We start from the raw sequence: 20,523 nt of genomic DNA, 5'->3' as shown, positions 1-20,523 counted from the left end.
TAAACAGTAATCAGACCCTTTTTCCTCCCCAACTTGGATTTCAGGGTGTGTGTGCTAAGTCGCTTCAATCATGTTCTATTCTTTGCGACCCCATGGACTGCAGCCCACCAGGCTCCTCTGTCCACGGGATTCTTCAGGCACAAATGCTGGAGTGGGTGACTATGCCCTCCCCCAGGGGATATTCTCAACCCAGGAATCGAATCCTTGTCTCCTGCATTGGCAGGCGGATTCTTTACCACTAGTGCCATGTGGGAAGCCCTCATCCTGTTCTACCCGTCCCCAAAATCTGCTCATAAAGCCAGGATAAAATACACATGAATCAAAAATTCTACAGGGGTGCCACCTGCTGATTCACCCATGGGACAGGCCTGGGCTTTCCCTTTGTTGGGTCTGCTCCTCAGCTTACAAGTTGCTGTTCCTTACTTTCTACCTCCACCAGCACTGTCAGGAAACACTGTACTGGGAGACCCTAAACCAACCTTGTATAAAGGGGATGCCTCTGTCCCCTCTCTGGGCTGCTTCCTGTGAGTCCCCTTCATTGGGATGACATAGGCAGTCCTAACAGTGAGGCTGAGTTGGGTAGATCACAGCAAACCTCGGTTCCTAGAGAGGAGGAATCAGAGGTTCCTCTTATGTCTTACCCAAGTTTACAGTCATGGGCTGAGTCATCTGTCCCCCAGGCCAGTGTTCCCCAGAGATATCAGTTCTGAGGGGGTGGGGACAGGGCTGCGGTGGCAGATAAAGAACAGTTTATCTCCAAGGCAGCAGCTGAGGGGCAGAAAGACATGCAGGCTACGGCAGACAACAAGGGAGGTCAGAACCCCTCTTGCGTGTCTGCCTCCACGTATACTGATGTATGATAACTGGACCATAAAGAAGGCTGAGCGCCAAAGAATTGATGCTTTCAAACTGTGGTGCTGGAGAGGACTCCTGAGAGTCCCTTGGACTGCAAGGAGATCAAACCAGTCAATCCTAAAGGAAATCAACCCTGAATATTCATTGGAAGCACTGATGCTGAAGCTCCAATAGTTTGACCACCTGATTCAAAGAGCAGACCCATTGGGAAAGACCCTGATTCTGGGAAAGATTGAGGGTAGGAGGAGAAGCGGGAGACAGAGGATGAGATGGTTGGATGGTACCTTCGACTCAAAGGACATGAGTTTGAGCAAGCTCTGGGATTTTGTGATGGACAGGGAAGCCTGGCGTACTGCAGTCCATGGGGTTGCAAAGAATTGGACATGACTGAGTGACTGAACAACAAACAACAGCACAAACAAAGCAAGTATTGCCAGAGATGCTGGGATGGGGTGGGCCTTTCTTATGAACAGAAGCAGATTCCCTTTAGTCTTCATGGTTCTCTGGAAGGGCCTGGAAAGAGCTGAGATTCCCATCTGTCTGGAACTGAAGTGAATGACTCACTATGGACCCCATTCCCAACGGAAGTGGCTTTGGCTTATATCATGTATTCACAGAAACTCAGCTTGTTAGTTTGCAGGGATCCACCCAGAGGATTTTCCATGGCAGGCCAAACAGGCATGCATTTGGGCTGCATGGGATGACATTTCTAGATTAGATCCCTGGTCTGGCTCCCTTTGTTTTGTTGTTGGTCTTGTTTCCAGAGCCTGCAAACGTGATGATAAGAGCTGAGGGCAGCTGTGCTTGTGTCAGGCAAGGCTCTGAGGATATTGTCAGATATTTACACAGAGAAACAGTCCTTGGTGGGAACAATTTGGAAAAATAAAAAAGCAAAATAACATTGCTGCCCTGGTGACACAGACAGTAAAGAATCTGCCTGCAATGCAGAAGATGCAGATTTGATTCCTGGGTGGGGAAGATCTCCTGGAGAAGGGAATGGCTACCCACTCTAGTTTTCTTGCCTGGAGAATTTCATGGACAGAGAAGCCTGATGGGCTACAGTCCATGGGGCCACAGAGTCGGATACAAATGAAATGACTTAGCACACACTCTCGCATGCACGAGCAACTAGCACACAGACACAACCATTAAGGATAGATGAACCTCAGGTGCTTTGAGAGCAACAGAGCCATTGTTGTGAAGGCAGCACACCCTAGAGGTGGATAAAGAATCTGGAAGGTACGCAGAGGACTCGCTCATGCCCTTGGACAAATATCCACTTCACTGCTTGACTCGGGGTTCTTGGATCTGGGAGACCTGTGCACCAATCGCAGCTTTGTTAGTAACTGTCCGACTAACATGAAACTCCTCTGAGCCTCAGAGGAGTCTCTTGGCTTATGAAATGGGAATAAGAACTCTTTCCCTGCCTGCCTGACACAGCTTCTGTGGAGGTCAAATAAACCTATGTGAAAATACCTTGTTAACCATCGAGTACTCTATGTTTTTTTCCCGAGTAGGACATAATGTCTTTTGATGGAAGTGAAGAAGGAGTTTGGGATGAAAGTGATGGGGAATGGTGAAGGGATTAGGGTTCCCCCAGGACACACAGGCAAACTCTGGGAGATAGTGAGGGAGAGGGAGGCCTGGCGTGCTGCCTTCCATGGGGTCTCAAAGAGTCGGCCAGGACTTGGCCACAAGACACACAGAAGGTATGGGGCAGGGTTGCAGCTGGTACCAGAGACCATGGGTCTGTGGTGCTGACATCTGCCTCAGCCATGGATGCACAACTGGATGTTGGTTGGGGTGGTGAAAAGAATTGGGAGCTGGACAAGGGAATATATACAGTATCTAGGCTGAACAGGGAGAGGGTGGAAGAAAGGAACAAGCTGACAGATTTGGGGAGCGGGGGGTACTAGTGAGATGTTAGTACCATGAGCACAGGGAAGCTAGCTGGTGAGGGAGGCAGTGGTGAGTGAGGCTGGAGTTCAAGGTTTGTGACCTGGAGAACATCCAGGTGTATGAACAAGGAGTCACAAGGGAGGGTGTGCTGGCTGGGAGGACTACATGGGAGCTGAAGGACCCCAGGTCAAAGGTCAGTGACAGGACTTGGGGTGGAGAGATTGACAGCTGAGTACCTAGATCCCGAGGAACGTGAGTGAGTTGATAGGCTTGGGGACAGCCATGGGGCAAACAGGACCTGTGGACGGTAAGGACATCAAAGGTGGGGGGCAGGCTGGAAGGAGAATGCTGCTGCAGCTGCTTCAGGCTTAGGGAGGCCCAGAAAATAGAATGGCCCCAAGGCGTGCTCAGATTTAAAAGTTGATATGCAGTATACATGAATTGGTCACTTTACGTACAGATAATCAAAAGTTGTAGGGGCACCTTGGCCTCAACAGGTAAACCTATATGTGTGTGTGGTCAGTTGTGTCAAACTCTTTGCAACTCTTTGTACTGTAGCCCTCCAGGCTCCTCTGCCCATGGAATTTTCCAGGCAAGAATACTGGAGTGGGTTGCTGTGCCCTCCTCCAGGGATCAAACCTGCATTTCCTGTACTGGCAGGAAGACACTTCACCGCTGTCACAAAAGAAGCCCATGTAAACATATAGAACAAACTGTTTTGGACAACTCCTTTTAGCTATTGACATTTTAAAATACTGTAGGCTCAACAGCATGTGGTAGTTGGTTTGCACCAGTGGATGAGGGATGCACATCGTTAAATTTTCTGGAATTTTGGCAAGCTGGGTGTTATGTTGGTAGCTTGAAGCAGGCCTGGGAGGGAATAGTTATGCCAAGAAAATTTGCAAACACTTCACCACTAGGGCTTTTTCTCCCCTGGAAATCTGGTTGTTGAATATTTTCTAGCACACCACTGAATAGGCCCAATGAGAACCTCCAATCTGCCCAGCCTTACAGTCCTGTTGGGGGTTTAACTGTGTCACTAAAGGAGAAACGTCATAATCCCCAGCGTGTATGGATGTGACCTTCTTGAAAGTACGGTTCTGCCCATGTAATCAAGATGTCAGTTAAGATGAGGACATCCTGGAGTAGTAGCTGTTGTTGTTTAGTCGCTCAGTCCTATGACTCTTTTGTGACCCCATGGACCGTAGCCCCCTCAAGGCTCCTCTGTCCATGGATTTCCCAGGCAAGGACACTGGAGTGGGCAGGGTGGGTCCTTAATCCCACAAGACTGTAGTCTGGAAGAGGAGCCGCAGAGACAGACACACACAGAGAGGAGCACGTGTGAAGACAGAGCGGGGAGGACACTGCGGCGACGGAGGCAGAGACTGAGGCGTGCCAAGCATGGCCCGGCGCCAGAAGCTAGGAGGATGCCGTGAGCTTCGTTCCCTCGGAACCACCGGAACGAACCAACCTGGCCCACAACACCTTGATTTCAGACTTCAGCCTCCCAGGACTGTGAGATGACACGCTTCTGTTGTTCTAAGTCATCCACTTTGTACTAGCTTGTTCAGCATGGCTGGAAACTGATACACCTGCCATGCCATCCAGTCTGGGCACCAGACTGAGGAAGTTCCCCAGTGAGGACTATGAAGGGAAGATCCCTGTTCCCAGGAATCCTCCCTCTCCCCTCCCCAGCCTGTCTGTCCTGCACCGTCATCTGCTCCTCCTTGTCAGCTGCCTCGGATTGTGGAGGCACAATTTTTTTTAAAAATTATTTTAATTGGAGGATAATTACTTTACATTATTATGATTTTTTTTTGCCATATGTCAGTATGAATCCCATGGGCAGAGGAGCCTGGTGGGCTGCAGTCCATGGGGTCGCAAAGAGTCGGAACCGACTGAGCGACTTCACTTTCACTTTTCACTTTCATGCATTGGAGAAGGAAATGGCAACCCACTCCACTGTTCTTGCCTGGAGAATCCCAGGGATGGGGGAGCCTGGTGGGCTGCTGTCTATGGAGTCACACAGAGTTGGACACGACTGAAGTGACTTAGCAGCAGTAGCAGTAGCAGCAGTATAAATCAGCTATAAGTACACAGGCGTCTCCCTCATCCTGAACCCCCTCCCACCTCCCTCCTATCCCTCCAGGTTGTCACAGAGCACCAGCTTTGGGTGCGCTGCTTTATACATCAAATTCGCACTGGCCATCTATTTTACCTATGGTAATGTATATGTTTCAATGCTATTCTTGCAAGTCATCTCACCCTCTCCTTCCACTGAATCCAAAAGTCGATTCTTCATGTCTGTGGCTTCTTTGCTGCCCTGTATGTAGGACTGTCAGTATCATCTTTCCAGATACCATTTATATGCATTAATATATAGCATTTGTCTTTCTCTTTCTGACTTACTTCACTCTGTATAATAGACTCTAGGTTCATCCACCTCATTAGAACTGACTCAAATGCTTTCCTTTTATGGCTGAGCAATATTCCATTGTGTATATGCACCACAACTTCCTTATCCATTCATCTGCCGATGGACATCTAGGTTGCTTCCATGTCGTAGCTATTATTGTGAACAGTGCTGCAGTGAACACTGCGGTGCAGGTATCTTTTTCAAGCAAGGTGAAAAGACAGCCCTCAGCATGGGAGAAAATAACAGCAAACAAAACAACTGACAAAGAATTAATCTCCAAAATGTGCAAGCAGCTTATGCAGCTCAATACCAGAAAAATGAACAACCCAATCAAAAAGTGGGAAGAAGACCTAAACAGACATTTCTCTAAAGAAAACATACAGGTGCATAATAAACACATGGAAAGATGCTCAACATCACTCATTATTAGAGAAATGCAAATCAAAAACACAATGAGGTATCAGCTCACTCTAGTCAGAATGGCCACCATAAAAAGTCTACAGACAATAAATGCTGGAAAGGGTGTGCAGAAAAGGGAGCCTTCTTACACTGCTGGTGGGAATGCAAATGGATACAACCACTATGGAGAACAGTATGGAGAGTCCTTAAAAACTAGGAATAAAACTAGCATATGACCCAGCAATCCCACTACTGGGCAAATACCCTGGAGTGTGCTTTTAAGTGTCGATGAGTTGTCTCCTCTTCTAACTGGTAACCAGAAGCTGCAAATTCAAGGTAGCTGAGGGTGAGGCCAGTGCAGCCATTTCAGACTGCAGTGTGCTCCTGCCTTTAAAACACTTACCCCACCTTGTTGGCTGAGGAACACCTGACTGAGATCTGGTGTCTCGGGACCTCTGTGATGTGCCCGAGAAAGAGGGAGCGAGAGAGTGAGCGAGCAAGAGCGGGAATGGCTCCTGGCCTCTGCCTCCCCCAGCAGCAGCCAGCAGGCACGGATGTGCTGGTTGTGGATTCGCTGCTTGGAGCTCTTGGGTCTTCTGCTCTGGCCCAGTCAATGGGTGTGAGACCTCTGAATTGCAGCAATTGCCCCTAAGTTTCCCCCTTCAGACAGAAACTTCAGAACAGATTTTTATAAGGTTATGTTTTAAACCCCCCAACTGCCTAGCTACTCGACACTATTGCAAAACTTCAGCTTCAGAAGAATGCAGCAAAAGGGCGGTGTCCCCTCTAGCCACGGCTTGCCCCACCCTGACATTTCCATGAGTGTTTTTCTTGGTGATTCTCAGAATCTCAGGTAGCTGAGGGAGCTGCGTCAGCGATGAGTATCTGTCTGTGCGTGTGTTCAGTCATGTCCAACTCTGTGACCCCATGGACTGTAGCACGCCACGCTCCTCTGTCCATGGAATTTTCCAGGTAAGAATACTGGAGTGAATTGTCATTCCGAATTCCAGGGATCTCGCCCATCCAAGGAGACTTTTGAACCTGGTCTCCTGCATCTCCTGCACTGGCAAGCAGATTCTTTACCATTGTGCCACCTGAGAAGTCCAGGGATATTAAACAGAACGGGTGATTTGGGGTGAAGACTGTTTAGAAGCTGAAATTCCTGTTTACAGTTCATTACATTTTGAACACTAGAGGGCGATACAGTCACAGGGAATAATAGCTGCTCGGCTCACATTTTCCTAATGTGAGATCAAATGTTGAAAATTGATCTTTTGACTGTTTTGCTCTGTCTCTAAGAAAGATACAGCAAAGGCTTTTGAGATCACTTTCTGGATGTCCAAGTCCTGACATCTGGCCCTGAGATACCCACCAGAAGGTGCTGGGCAGGGTTACAGCTTCCTTTGTGGGGAAGCCCTTGTCACTGACCCTCCCACCACATACTGAGACTGTCCGTGCTCGGCTCTTTGAGAGGGTGTGGATTGTGTCCCAGGTAAGAGCTACTTCGTGTGGGGACCCGGCTTGTTACTTCCATGGCCAATCATTTAACTGGATTCCTGAGTTCTATACTTACTATCTGGCCCTGATAGAATGGAGAAGCCAGAGAGAGAAGACCCCGCAAGGAGGGCTGAAGGACTTCAGGGGTCCTGTAGCTCCCCTGGAGGATCAGACAGTAAAGAATCTGCCTGCAGTGTGTGAGACCCAGGTTTGATCCCTGGGTCAGGAAGATCCCCTGGAGAAAGGGAATGGCTACCCACCCCAGTATTCTTGCCTGGGAAATTCCATGGACAGAGCAACCTGGCAGGCTACACAGTCCATAGGGTCACACAGAGTTGGACACGACTGAGTGACTAAAGCTCTCACTAGTTTCACTTTCTTGGTTGCTGCCCTGACAGTTGGTGGAGCTTTGGTGGTGGCCAGCTGACCAGTCTGTGTGTCTGTGGCCCTGCATCAGTTCTCACCAGTGGTCTCTGGCTGTGAGGACGTTCTGACAGAATGTTCATGGCTTCTGGAGCACTCTGGACAGCAGTGCAGGACTCATGGAAGAGTCTGGGAGAAGCAGGAATAAAGCAGTTGGGAATGCCCAGGGGAGGCTTGACAGGGGTGGTGAGGGCCCTGGAAGGGGTGACAGGTCTCAGCTTTGGATCTTTGAGCCTGTGAGGAGAGCCCAAGCTGCACAAGTGCCCACCTAGGTAGACAGGAGGGAGATAGCATCAGAGCCTATCTAATCCTGCAGGCTTAGAAGCCATGGATGTGTGTGTGTGTGCCCCTGACTACATAACTGACTCAGAAAGGAGACTGTCTACTGGTGGTCCAGTGGCTAAGACTCTGAGCTTGCAATGCAGGGGATCGGGCTTTGATCCCTGGTCAGGGAACTAGATCCTACATGCCTCAACTATGAGTTCGTGTGCTGCAACTAAGACCCAGCGAAGCCAAATAAATATAAAAAGAAGAAAAAGAAAGGGACCTGTCTACTTTCACCCACTGGGAGAGGCATCTCAGCTCTAGCTATTCAGTCTGTGCACCTTCCAAAGGCATTCAGCAGGCAGCGAGACTGTGCTTAGCAATGACATGTTGTCAATTGTAAAGCACAACTTACTTCACAAGACAGAAGAAGATCATGCAGACCAAAAAGCTGTGCTAATGAATTAATTACAAGTTAGTGGGCCCTAGCTGTTCATCTGAAAGACAAACCTTTAGCAAACTGAGGGGGAAGTGTGTATTTACAATGCTGCTGCTGCTCCAAAGTCGTTTCAGTCATGTCCGACTCTGTGTGACCCCATGGACCATGACCCGCCAGGCTTCTCTGCCCATGGGATTCTCCAGCAAGAATACTGGAGTGGGTTGCCATGCCCTCCTCCAGGGGATCTTCCTGACCCAGGGATTTAACCTGTGTCTCTTATGTCTCCTGCATTGGCAGGCAGGTTCTTTACCATTGGTGCCACCTGGGAAGCCCTGTACCTACAACAGAGGGCACAAAGTCATTGCCATTACCCCAGTGAGTAAGTTGAAATGTTCCCCTGGAAAATCCACTGTGGACCCTAGAAACTGGTGCAAGTTCAGAGGACTGCCCTGCTTCCAGGCCTGTGGGTTTTTCAGGAGCTGCTTGACCACGTGCACTAATTAGAGAGGTTCTTGGCTCTTTATGATTCTGTTTCTCAATTGAGCCTTTTAAATTAACAAGGATATAAAAGGACAGATTTGGAAGTAGAGTACTTAGGTGGGGCCCTAGTTCCAACTTCCTGCCCCTCAGGATTGATGTTCATGCTTGGGGAAAGTGACATGACCACAAGTAGTCAGTTAGCTCTTCCTTAAGACAGACACTGAGAGTCAGATAATACATCTGACATGTGAAAAATCTTAGGAAATTACCAAGGATGATATAAGGGCAGTTATTAATCTCTAGAAGGAATCCTTTAGTGTTTCTTTCAAATACATGTCTGTGCTAGGTGAGGCTTCATTTGAAAGTGGGCCTTATGGCGCTAGTGGTAAGGAATCAACCTGCCAATGCAGGAGATGCAAGAGACGAGGATTGGATCTCTGAGATGGAACAATCCCCTGGAGGAGGAAATGGCAATTCACTCCAGTATTCTCACCTGGAGAAGCCCATGAACAGAGAAGCCTGGCGGGCTACAGTCCATGGGGCTGCAAAGAGTTGGACACAACTGAGCAATTAGTGGGTTTATTAGAGTTAAAGATATATCTCTAGGCCAGTACTATTAAACTACTACTTAAATGCACACACACAAAAAGAAATGACTACTATTCTGGTAGCTGTGTACTCTGTTGGTTTTGTAGTCTGTTTGGCCACATTTATATGACAATGTGCAGAATAATCACTATACTGGAAACCATATTGGAGGGAAATTTTGCCTTGAGTAAAGATTTTTATCTTTGTTTTTGTCCTCTATCTCTTTTAGCTAATTAACAAAAGAGACATCTTGCGCTAATGTGAATGGGGAACAACTACAGGCAATATCAAGGATCAACGTTCTGCTTAGAGACATTCTGTCAAATACACACTTCTGTTGGACTTGAAGTCTCCTTGGTTTATCACAGCAAGTGCTTACTGTAAGTAAGCGACAAGGTGTTTAAATTTCACATCTGTGAAGTCCATGTTATGTTTCCTAGCAGGGGACAAGACACGAGTAATATTTTTTCAGTAATACAGGTCTCAGATTCAGAGCTTTATTTAACCAAACAGACACTGTCCTTGACACTGAACTACATATTGAACCTCACTAAGGAACGGGCTGATTGATACTTCCTTGTTTAAAGCCATTACTCCAATTTTTTTTTCATGAACCTTAAAACATACACCATCTGGCTCATTCACATATTGATAAGCAAGGGAATATATTACTAGACTGTGAACTCCTGAAGCAAAGCTCTCTGGTGAGTTAGAGCCTGGGATGTAACATCAAAGCCTGGGTCCACGGCGTACTGCTGCTGCTAAGTCACTTCAGTCGTGTCCGACTCTGTGTGACCCCATAGACGGAAGCCCACCAGGCTCCCCAATCCCTGGGATTCTCCAGGCAAGAACACTGGGGTGGGTTGCCATTTCCTTCTCCAATGTGTGAAGGTAAAAAGTGAAAGTGAAGTCGCTCAGTCGTGTCCGACCCTTAGCTGGTGAATTTGGGCAGTTCATCAGCCTCTCCAATCTTATATTCCTCCTCTGTAAAATAAGGATAGGAGTATACCCTCCTCATACTTTTGTAGGGTTCCAATTAAAAAATCTAATTAACATGTAAGCTACCAGCATCACCAGCACCATTATTACCGCCTCTAAAAGTGTCACAACCCCCAGTACAGTGTCTTGCACCATGTGCATTGCATAGCTCATTCCGCTTACTGATGAATTAGAGATTTGGGGTGAAATCTACCAGGATTACACATTCAAATTATTAAAGCACTTTCAGCGTACTCTGTTTCAATTTTAGGGGGCAGAGAGAGAGCAACGACTGTCTTAACAATTGCTCAAACCCCAACCCTAAAAAATAATCATTAGATTTGTGTTTATGAAAGTTCCTAGTGTCATTCTTGGCACGTCCATACTAGATATTTGATAAAATGTCTAAGAGAAAAAAAGGGTTCATATTTTATGACTGTTTGCAGAGAAGAAAAGTAGATTAAAGTGACTTGCCCAGAATGTCAGGGCAAGTTGATGTCTTTGGATAAGTTTTCTTGATTTAAACTATGAGAAGACAAATTTTATTTTCTGTTGAATCACACAGATGCCATTATTTACCTGAGTATTTTCTTAGGCAAAGGAAAATTCCTCCAGACAGCTGCTTGGTCAATGAGTGCTTCTCATGTTACTTAACTAAAGTTGTCAGATCCAGTGAGTTTGGGAACCAGTCAGCACTGGCTCTTAATGCAGGCAGCTCTACAGAATCACCTGGAGCCCTAAACATGCCTGAGCTGGGTCCACTGTGCAAGATTTTGTGTTGGGGTTAAATCCAAGAGAATTTTGCTTTGGGACACCATGGGTGGCACCTAGACATCAGAATTCTTAAAACTTTTCCCAGTGATTCTAGAAAGAGTTCCTCTCTAGTTCTTCCCTCTTCAGGTCTTCTATGGTTCTTTTTAAAACTGAAGTACAGTTGATTTACAATGTTATATTAATTTAGATGTATAGCACAGTGATTAAGAACTTTTATAGACTATATTCCATTTAAAATTTATTACAAATAACAGATACATATTTCCCTGTACTGTACAATATATCCTTGTTGCTTATTTATTTTCTGCATAGTTGTATGCATCTCCTAATCCCATACCCCTATCTTGGCCCTCCCCTTCTCCCTCCCCACTGGTAACCACTAGCTTATTCTCTATATCTGTGAGTCTATTCCTATATTGTTATATTCATTTGTTTGTTTCATTTTTTAGATTCCACATACAAATGATCACACAGAGTAATTGTCTTTATCTGGCTTATTTCACTAAGCATAATACTCTCTAGGTCCATCTACGTTGTTGCAAATGGCAGAATTTTATTCTTTTTACAGCTGAGTAATATTCCATTGTCTGTGTGTGTGTGTCTGTGTGTGTGTGTCTGTATCTTTGTGTGTGTACACACACTACATCTTCTTTATCCATTTATATGTTGATGGACACAGATTGCTTCCATATCTTGGCTATTATAAATAATGCTACTATGAACATTGGGGAGAATGTATTTCTTAGAATTAGTGTTTTTGTTTTCTTGGCCTAGCAGAGGAATTGCTAGGTCATATGGTAGTTCTTCTCATACTGTTCATGGGGTTCTCAAAGCAAGAATACTGAAGTGGTGCGCCATTGCCTTCTTCAGTGGACCATGTTTTCTCAGAACTCTATACCATGGTCCATCTTTGGTGGTCCTACCTGGCAGGGCTCATTGTTTCATTGTTAGACAAGGCTGTGGTCCTTCTTAGATATTAAGAAGCCTTAAGATATTAAGATACCTTCTTAGATATCTATATTCTTAGATATTAAGTCTTAGAAGAGCCAAGGCTGTGGCTCTTCTTATATATTAAGAAGAGATGGCAAGAATACACAGAAGAACTGTACAAAAAAGACCTTCATGACCCAGATAACCATGATGATGTGACCACTCACCTAGAACCAGACATCTTGGACTACGAAGTCAAGTGGACCTTAGGAAGCATCACTACAAACAAAGCTAGCGGAGGTGATAGAATTTCACTTGAGCTATTTCAAATCCTAAAAGATGATGCTATGAAAGTGCTGCACTCAATATGCCAGCAAATTTGGAAAACTCAGCAGTGGCCACAGGACTGGAAAAGGTCAGTTTTCATTCCAATCCCAAAGAAAGTCAATGTCAAAGAATGTTCAAACTACTGCACAATTGTACTCATCTCACACACTAGCAAAGTAATGCTCAAAATTTTCCAAGCCAGACTTCAGTAGTACGTGAACTGTAAACTTCCAGATGTTCAAACTGGATTTAGAAAAGGCAGAGGAACCAGAGATCAAATTGCCAACATCCACTGGATCATCGAAAAAGCAAGATAGTTCCAAAAAAACATCTACTTCTGCTTTATTGACTATGCCAAAGCCTTTGACTGTGTGGATCACAACAAACTGTGGAAAATTCTGAAATAGATGGGAATACCACACCACCTGACCTGTCTCCTGAGAAATCTGCATGCAGGTCAAGAAGAAACAGAACTGAACATGGAACAACAGACTGGTTCCAAATAGGGAAAGGAGTATGTCAAGGCTGTATATTGTCATCCTGCTTATTTAACTTATATGCAGAGTACATCATGAGAAATTCTGGGCTGGATGAAGCACAAGCTGGAATCAAGATTGCCAGGAGAAATATCAATAACCTCAGTGATGCAGATGACATCACTTTTATGGCAGAAAGTGAAAAGGAACTAAAGAAACTCTTGATGAAAGTGAAAGAGGAGAGTGAAAAAGTTGGTTTAAAACTCAACATTCAAAAAACTAAGATCATGGCATCTGGTCCCATCACTTCATGGCAAGTAGATGGAGAAACAATGGAAACAGTTGGAGACTTTACTTTGGGGGGCTCCAAAATCACTGCAGATGGTGATTTCAGCCATGAAATTAAAAGATGCTTGCTCCTTTGAAGAAAAGCTATGACCAACCTAAACAGCATATTAAAAAACAGACATGACTTTGCCAGCAAAGGTCCATCTAGTCAAAGCTTTGGTTTTTCCAGTAGTCCCATATGGATGTGAGAGTTGAACTATAAAGAAAGCTGAGTGCCAAAGAACTGATGCTTTTGAACTGTGGTGTTGGAGAAGATTCTTGAGAGTCCCTTGGACTGCAAGGAGATCCAACCAGTCAATCCTAAAGGAAATATTCAATGGAAGGACTGATGCTGAAGTTGAAACTCCAATATTTTGGCCACCTGATGTAAAGAACTGACTCATTTGAAAAGACCATGATGCTGGGAAAGATTGAGGGCAGGAGGAGAAGGGGACGACAGAGGTTGAGATGGTTGGATAACATCACTAACTCAATGGACATGAGTTTGAGTAAGTTCCCAGAGTTTTTGATGGACAGGGAAGCCTGGTGTGCAGTTTATGGGGTTGCAAATAGTCAGACAATACTGAGTGACTGAACTGAACTCAACTGAAGTGATGGTAGTTCTATTCTTCTTCTTCTTCTTTTTTTTTTTTGCAAACTCTGTACTATTTTTCATAGGGACTGCACCAATTTTCATTCCCACCAACAATGCAGGAGGGTTCCCTTTTCTCCACATCCTTGACAAAATGTTATTTGTCGATAGCCATTTAGACAGGTGTGAGGTGACATCTCATTGTGGTTTCAATTTTCATTTCTCTGATGATTAGGCATATTGAGCATTTTTTCAGGAGTCTGTGGGTCATCTGTATATCTTCTTTGGAAAAACATCTATTCAGTTCTTCTGCCCATATTTTTCATCAAGTGTTTGTCTTTTGATGTTCAGTTGTATAAGCTGTTTATATATTTTGGATATTAACCTCTTGTCAGTCACACGATTTACAAATATTTTCTCCCATTTCATAGGTGGTCTTTTCACCACCTATGTCAATGCTTTCCTTTGCTGTGCAAACATTTTTAAGTTTAATTAGGTTCCATTTGTTTATTTTTGCTTCTGTTTCTTTTGCCTTAAGAGACAGATCCAAAAAGATATTGCTGCTATTTACGTCAAAGAATGTTCTGCCTATGTTTTCCTTTAGGAGTTTTATAGTATTTGGTCTTACATTTAGGTCTTTAATCCATTTTGAGTTTATTTTTGTGTATGGTGTTATAGAATGTTTTAATTTCACTCTTTTACATGTAGTTGTCCAGTTTTTCCAGCACCACTTACTGAAGAGATTGTCTTTTCTCCATTGTATATTCTTGCCTCCTTTGTTGTAGATTAAATGACCATAAGCTGTGGGTTTATTTCTGGGCTCTCTATTCTGTCCCATTGATCAATATATCTGTTTTTGTGCCAGTACCGTGCTGTTTTGCTTACTGTAGTTTCAGAGTATAGCCTGAAGTAAGGGAGCTTGATACCTCCAGCTGTGTCCTTTTTTCTAAAGATTGCTTTGGCAATTCAGTGTCATTTGTAGTTTCATGTAAACCTTAGAATCACTTGTTCTACTTCTGTGGAAAATATCATGGGTATTTTGATAGTGCATTTCATCTGTAGATTGCTTTAGGTGGTATGCACATTTTAACAATATTAATTCTCCCAATCCAAGAACATGGAGTATCTTTCCATTTTCTTTGTATCATCTTCAATTTCCTTCATTAATGTTTTACAGTTTTCAGAATATAGATCTTTCATCTCCTTGGTTAAGTTTATTCTTACATATTTTAGTCTTTTTGATGTGATTTTAAGCCAGATTTTTTTTTTGTCTTTCTGATAATTATTACTGTTTTGAAAAGCAATAGATGTCTGTATATCAATCTTGTATCCTGAAAATTTACAAAGTTATTTATTAGTTTCAACAGTTTTTTTGTTGTTGTTGTTGGAGACTTTAGGGTTTTCTAGAAATAGTACCATGAAATCTGCAAATAGTCACAGATTTGTTCTCTTCCAGTCTGGATGCCTTTTATTTCTTTTCCTTGTCTGATTGCTGTGGCTAGCATTTCTAATACTATGTTAAATAGAAGTGGTGATAGTGGGCATCCTTGTCTTACTCCTGACTCTAGAGGAAAGACTGTCAAATTTTCACAGTGAGTATGATGCTTATTGTGTTATTGGTCTTTTTTTATGTAAATGCTCTTTATTCTGTTTGAATTTTTGTTGTTCAGTCACTAAGTCATGTCCAACTCTTTGGACCTCATGAACTGCAGCATGCCAGGCTTCCCTGTCCTTCATTATCTCCCAGAGTTTGCTCAAACTCATTGAGTCAGTAATGCTATCTAACTATCTAATCCTCTGCCACCCCCTTCTCCACTTGTCCTCAATCTTTCCTGGCATCAAGGTCTTTTCCAGTGAGTCAGCTCTTCCCATCAGGTGGCCAAAGTATTGGAGCTTCAGCTTTAGCATCAGTCCTTCCAATGAGTATTCAGGGTTGATTTCCTTTAGGATTGACTGGTTTAATCTCCACACTGTCCAAGGGACTCTCAAGAGTCTTCTTCAGGACTACAATTTAAAAGCATCAATTCTTCGGTGCTCAGCCTTCTTTATAGTCCAACTCTCACATCCTTACATGACTACAGGAAAAACCATAGCTTTGACTATACCGACTTTTTCTGGCAAAGTGATGTCTCTGCTTTTCAATACACTGTTTGGGTTGGTCATAGCCTTTCTTCCAAGGAGCAAATGTCTTTTAATTTCATGGCTGCAGTCACCATCTACAGTGATTTTGGAGCCCAAGAAAATAAAATCTGTGACTGTTTCCATTGTTTCCTCAACTATTTGCCATGAAGTGATGGGACTGGATATCTTCGTCTATACCCACTTTGATGAGAGTTTTTATCATGAATGGATGTTGAATTTTGTCAAATGCTTTTTCTGCATCTATTGAGATGATTATGTGATTTCTTTTAGCCAGGTCTTAATATGGTGTATCACACTGATTGATATGCAAATACTGGACCATCCTTGTATCCCCAGAATAAATCCCACTTGATCATGGTGTAGAAGTATGGTTCTTTTAACATATTGTTGAATTCAGCTTATTAATATTTTGTTGAGGGTTTTTGCATCTATATTCATCAGAGATACTGGCTTTAATTTCCTTTTTTGTAGGTTTTGGGATCAGGGTAATAGTAGAATGAATTTGGGAGTGTTTTATTCTCTTCCTTTTTATTTCTTTGGAATAGTTTGAGCAGGACAGGTCTTTATATGTTTTGTGAAATTCCCCTGTGAAGCTGTCTTGTCCTGGACTTTTGTTTCCTGGGAATTTTTAAATTATAAATTCAATTTCACTACCAGTGATCAGTCTGTTCAGATTGTCTATTTCTTTCTGATTCAGTCTTAGAGAGTTGTATGTTTCTAGAAATTTGCCCATTTCTTCTAGGTTATCCAATTTATTGGACTATCACTGTTCATAGTATTCTATGATATTTTGTATCCTTGTGATATTATTGGTTGCTATGTTTTCCTCTATCATTTCTTATTTTGTTTATATGGGTCCTGTCTCTTTTTTATAAGCCTGGCTAAAAGTTTATCAATTTTATTTGTCTTTTAAAAAAGACTACTGGTCGTTTCACTGATACTTTATTTTTGTATCTATTTTATTTTCTGTCTGATTTTTATTATTTTCTTCCTTCTGCTGACTGTTTTTCTTTTTCTAATTCCTTTAGATATTAAGTTAGGTTGTTTATTTGAAATGTTTCTTGTCCTTAAGATAGGCCTAATCACTATAAACTTCCTTCTTCAGTTCAGTTCAGTTCAGTTCAGTTGCTCAGTTGTGTCCGACTCTGCATTTTGCTGCATTCCATAGGTTTGGGAGGTTGTGCTTCCATTTTCATTTGTCTGGAGGTATTTTCTGATTTATTTCCTGTGTAATTTCTTCATTGACTCATTGTTTTTATGGTAGCATGTTGTTTGGTCTCCATTTTTCCCCTAGTTTTCTTTCTGCAATTGATTTCAAGCTTCATACTACTGTTATCAGAAAAAATGCTTGATATAATTTCTATCCTTTAATATTTGTTGAGACTTATTTGGTGGCCTAGTATGTGATCAATCTTAGAGAATGTTCCACGTGTACTTGAAAAAAAATGTATATTATGTTTTTAGATGGAATGCCTTGTAAATATCTATTAAATCTAGTTAGTCTAATATCATTTAAGACCACCATTTCCTTATTGATTTTCTGTCCGGATAATCTGTCCATTGATGCAAATTGGGTGTTAAAGTCCTCTATTACTATTGTAGTTTTGTTAGTTTCTCCCTTTATGTCTATTAATATTTGCTTTATACATTTAGGTGTTTCTATATTAGGTACATATATGTTGATAAGTGTTATATTCTTTTCTTATATCGATCCCTTTATCATTATATAATGCTCTTCTTTATCTTTGGTTAGACTTTGTTTCAAAATCTGTTTTTTTTCTGCTCTGAGTATTGCTATCCCCAGTTTCTTGTCATTTCCATTGTTTAAATATCCATTTATTAAATATTGAAATATCTTTTTCCGTCCTCTCATTTTCAATCGGTGTGTGTTTTTATCTCTGAAGTGAGTCTCTTATAAGACAGATCCTGTTTTTTTCTTTTTTTCTAGTCAGCCACCCTATATTATCTTATTAAAACATTTAGCCCATTGACATTCAGAATTATCACTGCTAGGTGTGTACTTATTGCCATTTTGATGTGTCCTTCTGGTTGCTCTTGTAGTTCTCTGTTATTTTCTTCATTTAGTTTCTTTCCTTGTGGTTTAATAATTTTTGGGGGGATGTGCTTGTTTTCCTTTCTCTTTAATTGTATATCTGTTGTAGGTTTTTGATTTGTGTTTACCATACCCCTTAGCCTTCTATGATTCTATGCTTTCTTCATATTTATAGATTTAGGCACTTTAAAATTTACATCCTCTTTGTAACCTCTTTTTAAAAGGGACATTTTTTTAACTTTGAAAAATTATGAAATGTAATAGGATTTAACCAATTTGCATTCTGAAACATGAACACTTGGTTTTACTGAAATGCCAGAATTGTTCTGTAATTTTGTTTGAGGTGCTGCTGGACTGGTAGCCAATAACCTCTTAATTTTACAGTCAAAGGAATAACTATCTTTTCCCTTTCTAAATTCACTTAACAGAATGAATTTTACCCAGATGACTCGTCCTTTTGAAAATTGACCTGAATTCCACGTAATAGCAATAATAACAACAACAATGTGGTGGGGTAATAATGGTAACAGAGAGCAATAATAATGCCTTTGTTCACTGCATTGGGTTCTTTAGATTTATTTTAGATTAGGCCTTCCCTGGTGGCTCAGGCGGTAAAGAATCTGCCTGCACTGCAGGAGACCTGGGTTTGATCCCTGGGTAGGGAAGATCTCTTGGAGAAGTAAATGGCAACCCACTCTGGTATTCTTGCCTGGAGAATTCCATGGACAGAGGAGCTGGCGGGCTACAGTCCATGGGGTTGCAAAGAGTCAGACACAACTGAGCAACTAACACTATTTGTTGGAACTACGTGCCCTTGTACATTACATGTTCAAAAAGAGTGGTGTTTGCATCTGCTGATATACGTAGCTTACATTAAACACTATGTACCCTAATGTTTATGATTCTTAGGTTATTTTGATTGAATATTAAAATTCATCTAGAACCTGTTGCAGATTCTGTGCTGATGTATTGATACTAGCCATTTATTATAATAACCCTGACCCTATGTCGCAATTGAGAGAGGTATATAGAAGGTCTCCAGGAGCACCTAAGGGAATAGTGAAGACCCCATAAACAGAATGCATGTCTATGAGTGCTAAGTTGCTTCAGTTGTGTCCCACTCTTTGTGACCGCATGGACTGTATACTGCCAGGCTCCTCTGTCCATGGGATTCTCCAGGCAAGAATACTGGAGTGGGTTGCCATGCCCTCCTCCAGGGGATCTTCCCCACCCAGGGACTGAACCCACATCTCTTTCATCTCCTGCACTGGCAGGCAACTTTCTTACCACTAGCGGCACCTCAGAAGCCCATAAATAGAATACACAGGGAAAATTAGTATGTAGTGTCCCATCCCCCAGTACAAACACACACACATAGACTTCTCTCTCCAGTTTTCTAACTTACAGAAAGGCCACATTGCTTCGTCTTAGAATATTTTCTAAATTTTCAAACTTCAATGATTATACTGCTTTTACAGTACATTTAGTGCGTTTTGCATCAAGGAGTTATTGACGTGCTTCCCATGAGTTATGTCCTTTAACAAATATCATTTAAACTTCACCATTTCTAGAAAGCCTCACTTGTTTAAGCAGAATTTCCTGCTATATCTTCAGATTATATATCAGAAGCCATACATATATAGGCATGCACCGACATTCTATGCATTAGAGCGCACCTCAGCATGAATGTTTTACTTCTTCAATTTAAGTGCCTGGGCCCATTGAATATGCTCTTCCTCCTACCTAGAGTATACTTGCTTCTCAAGTATACTTGAGAAGTACACAAACCCAGTCATTTGGTTCTTTTCAGATATCTGCTTGGCTATTTTTGTTCAGGGAAGCTTTTTCTGATCTTCCTTTGCATGGTCTTAACATTTACATGGTCTGGTAACACCTCTCCAAATTCTTATATTTATTTGAGAAATCATTTGAATAATATCTGTCTCTGTTAGTTGGCTGTAACTCTGTAAACCACAAACCCAGGATCTGCATTTTTGCTTACCAGGCTATTTCTAGCATTTAAGCAATGACTGGATCTAGTAGGTAACCAACTGGTGAATGACTAGATAAATAAGAAACTATGTTTTCTCTCTGAGAAAAATACAGTTCTACTTAAGAGTGTTTCAATACTTAAAAAATTATAAACTTAGAGTTTTTGTCCTTGTAATTAAACTTAAAAGTTTCTGGACAGCAAAGGAAACCATAAGCAAAAGAAAAAAATCTATGGACTGGGAGAAAATATTTACAAACAATGGTACTGACAAGGGCTTAATTTCCAAAATATACAAAAAGCTTATACAACTTAATGTCAAAAAACAAACAACCCAATCAAAAAATGTGCAGAAGACCTAAACAGACATTTCTCCAAAGAAGACATTCAGATGATAACAGGAGCATGAAAAGATGCTCAATATTGCTAATTACTAGAGAAATCCAAATTAAAGCTACAATGAAGTATCACCTCAAAGCAGTCAGAATGGCCATCATTAACAAGTCTCCAAATAATTAATGCTGGAGAGGGTGTGGAGAAAAGGGAACCTTTCTACATTGCTGGTGGGAATGTAAATTAGTGCAGCCACTATGGAGAACAGTAAGGAGGTTCCTTTAAAAAATAAAAATAGAGTTACCATATGATCCTGTAATCCCACTCCTGGGCATATATCC

General features: G+C 42.2%; 1 protein-coding gene across 2 annotated transcripts in view; it reads left to right on the top strand.

Annotated features, from left to right (window-relative positions):
- DNAJC5B (DnaJ heat shock protein family (Hsp40) member C5 beta) overlaps positions 1 to 20,523 on the top strand; it is a 136,410-nt gene that overhangs the window by 49,177 nt on the left and 66,710 nt on the right. For both annotated transcript variants that reach the window (XM_055431904.2, XM_055431905.2), the window contains exon 2: positions 9,490 to 9,640. The gene's annotated coding sequence lies outside the window, so the exon portion shown is untranslated. The remainder of the gene's footprint in view (positions 1 to 9,489; positions 9,641 to 20,523) is intronic.

This window comes from Moschus berezovskii, chromosome 16, assembly GCF_049115385.1.
Source record: "Moschus berezovskii isolate FMDL1 chromosome 16, NW_MosBer_1.0, whole genome shotgun sequence".
NCBI classification, from domain to species: domain Eukaryota; kingdom Metazoa; phylum Chordata; class Mammalia; order Artiodactyla; family Moschidae; genus Moschus; species Moschus berezovskii.
Note: the sequence above shows the minus strand (reverse complement) of the source record. Positions and strands in the feature narration are given on the sequence as shown.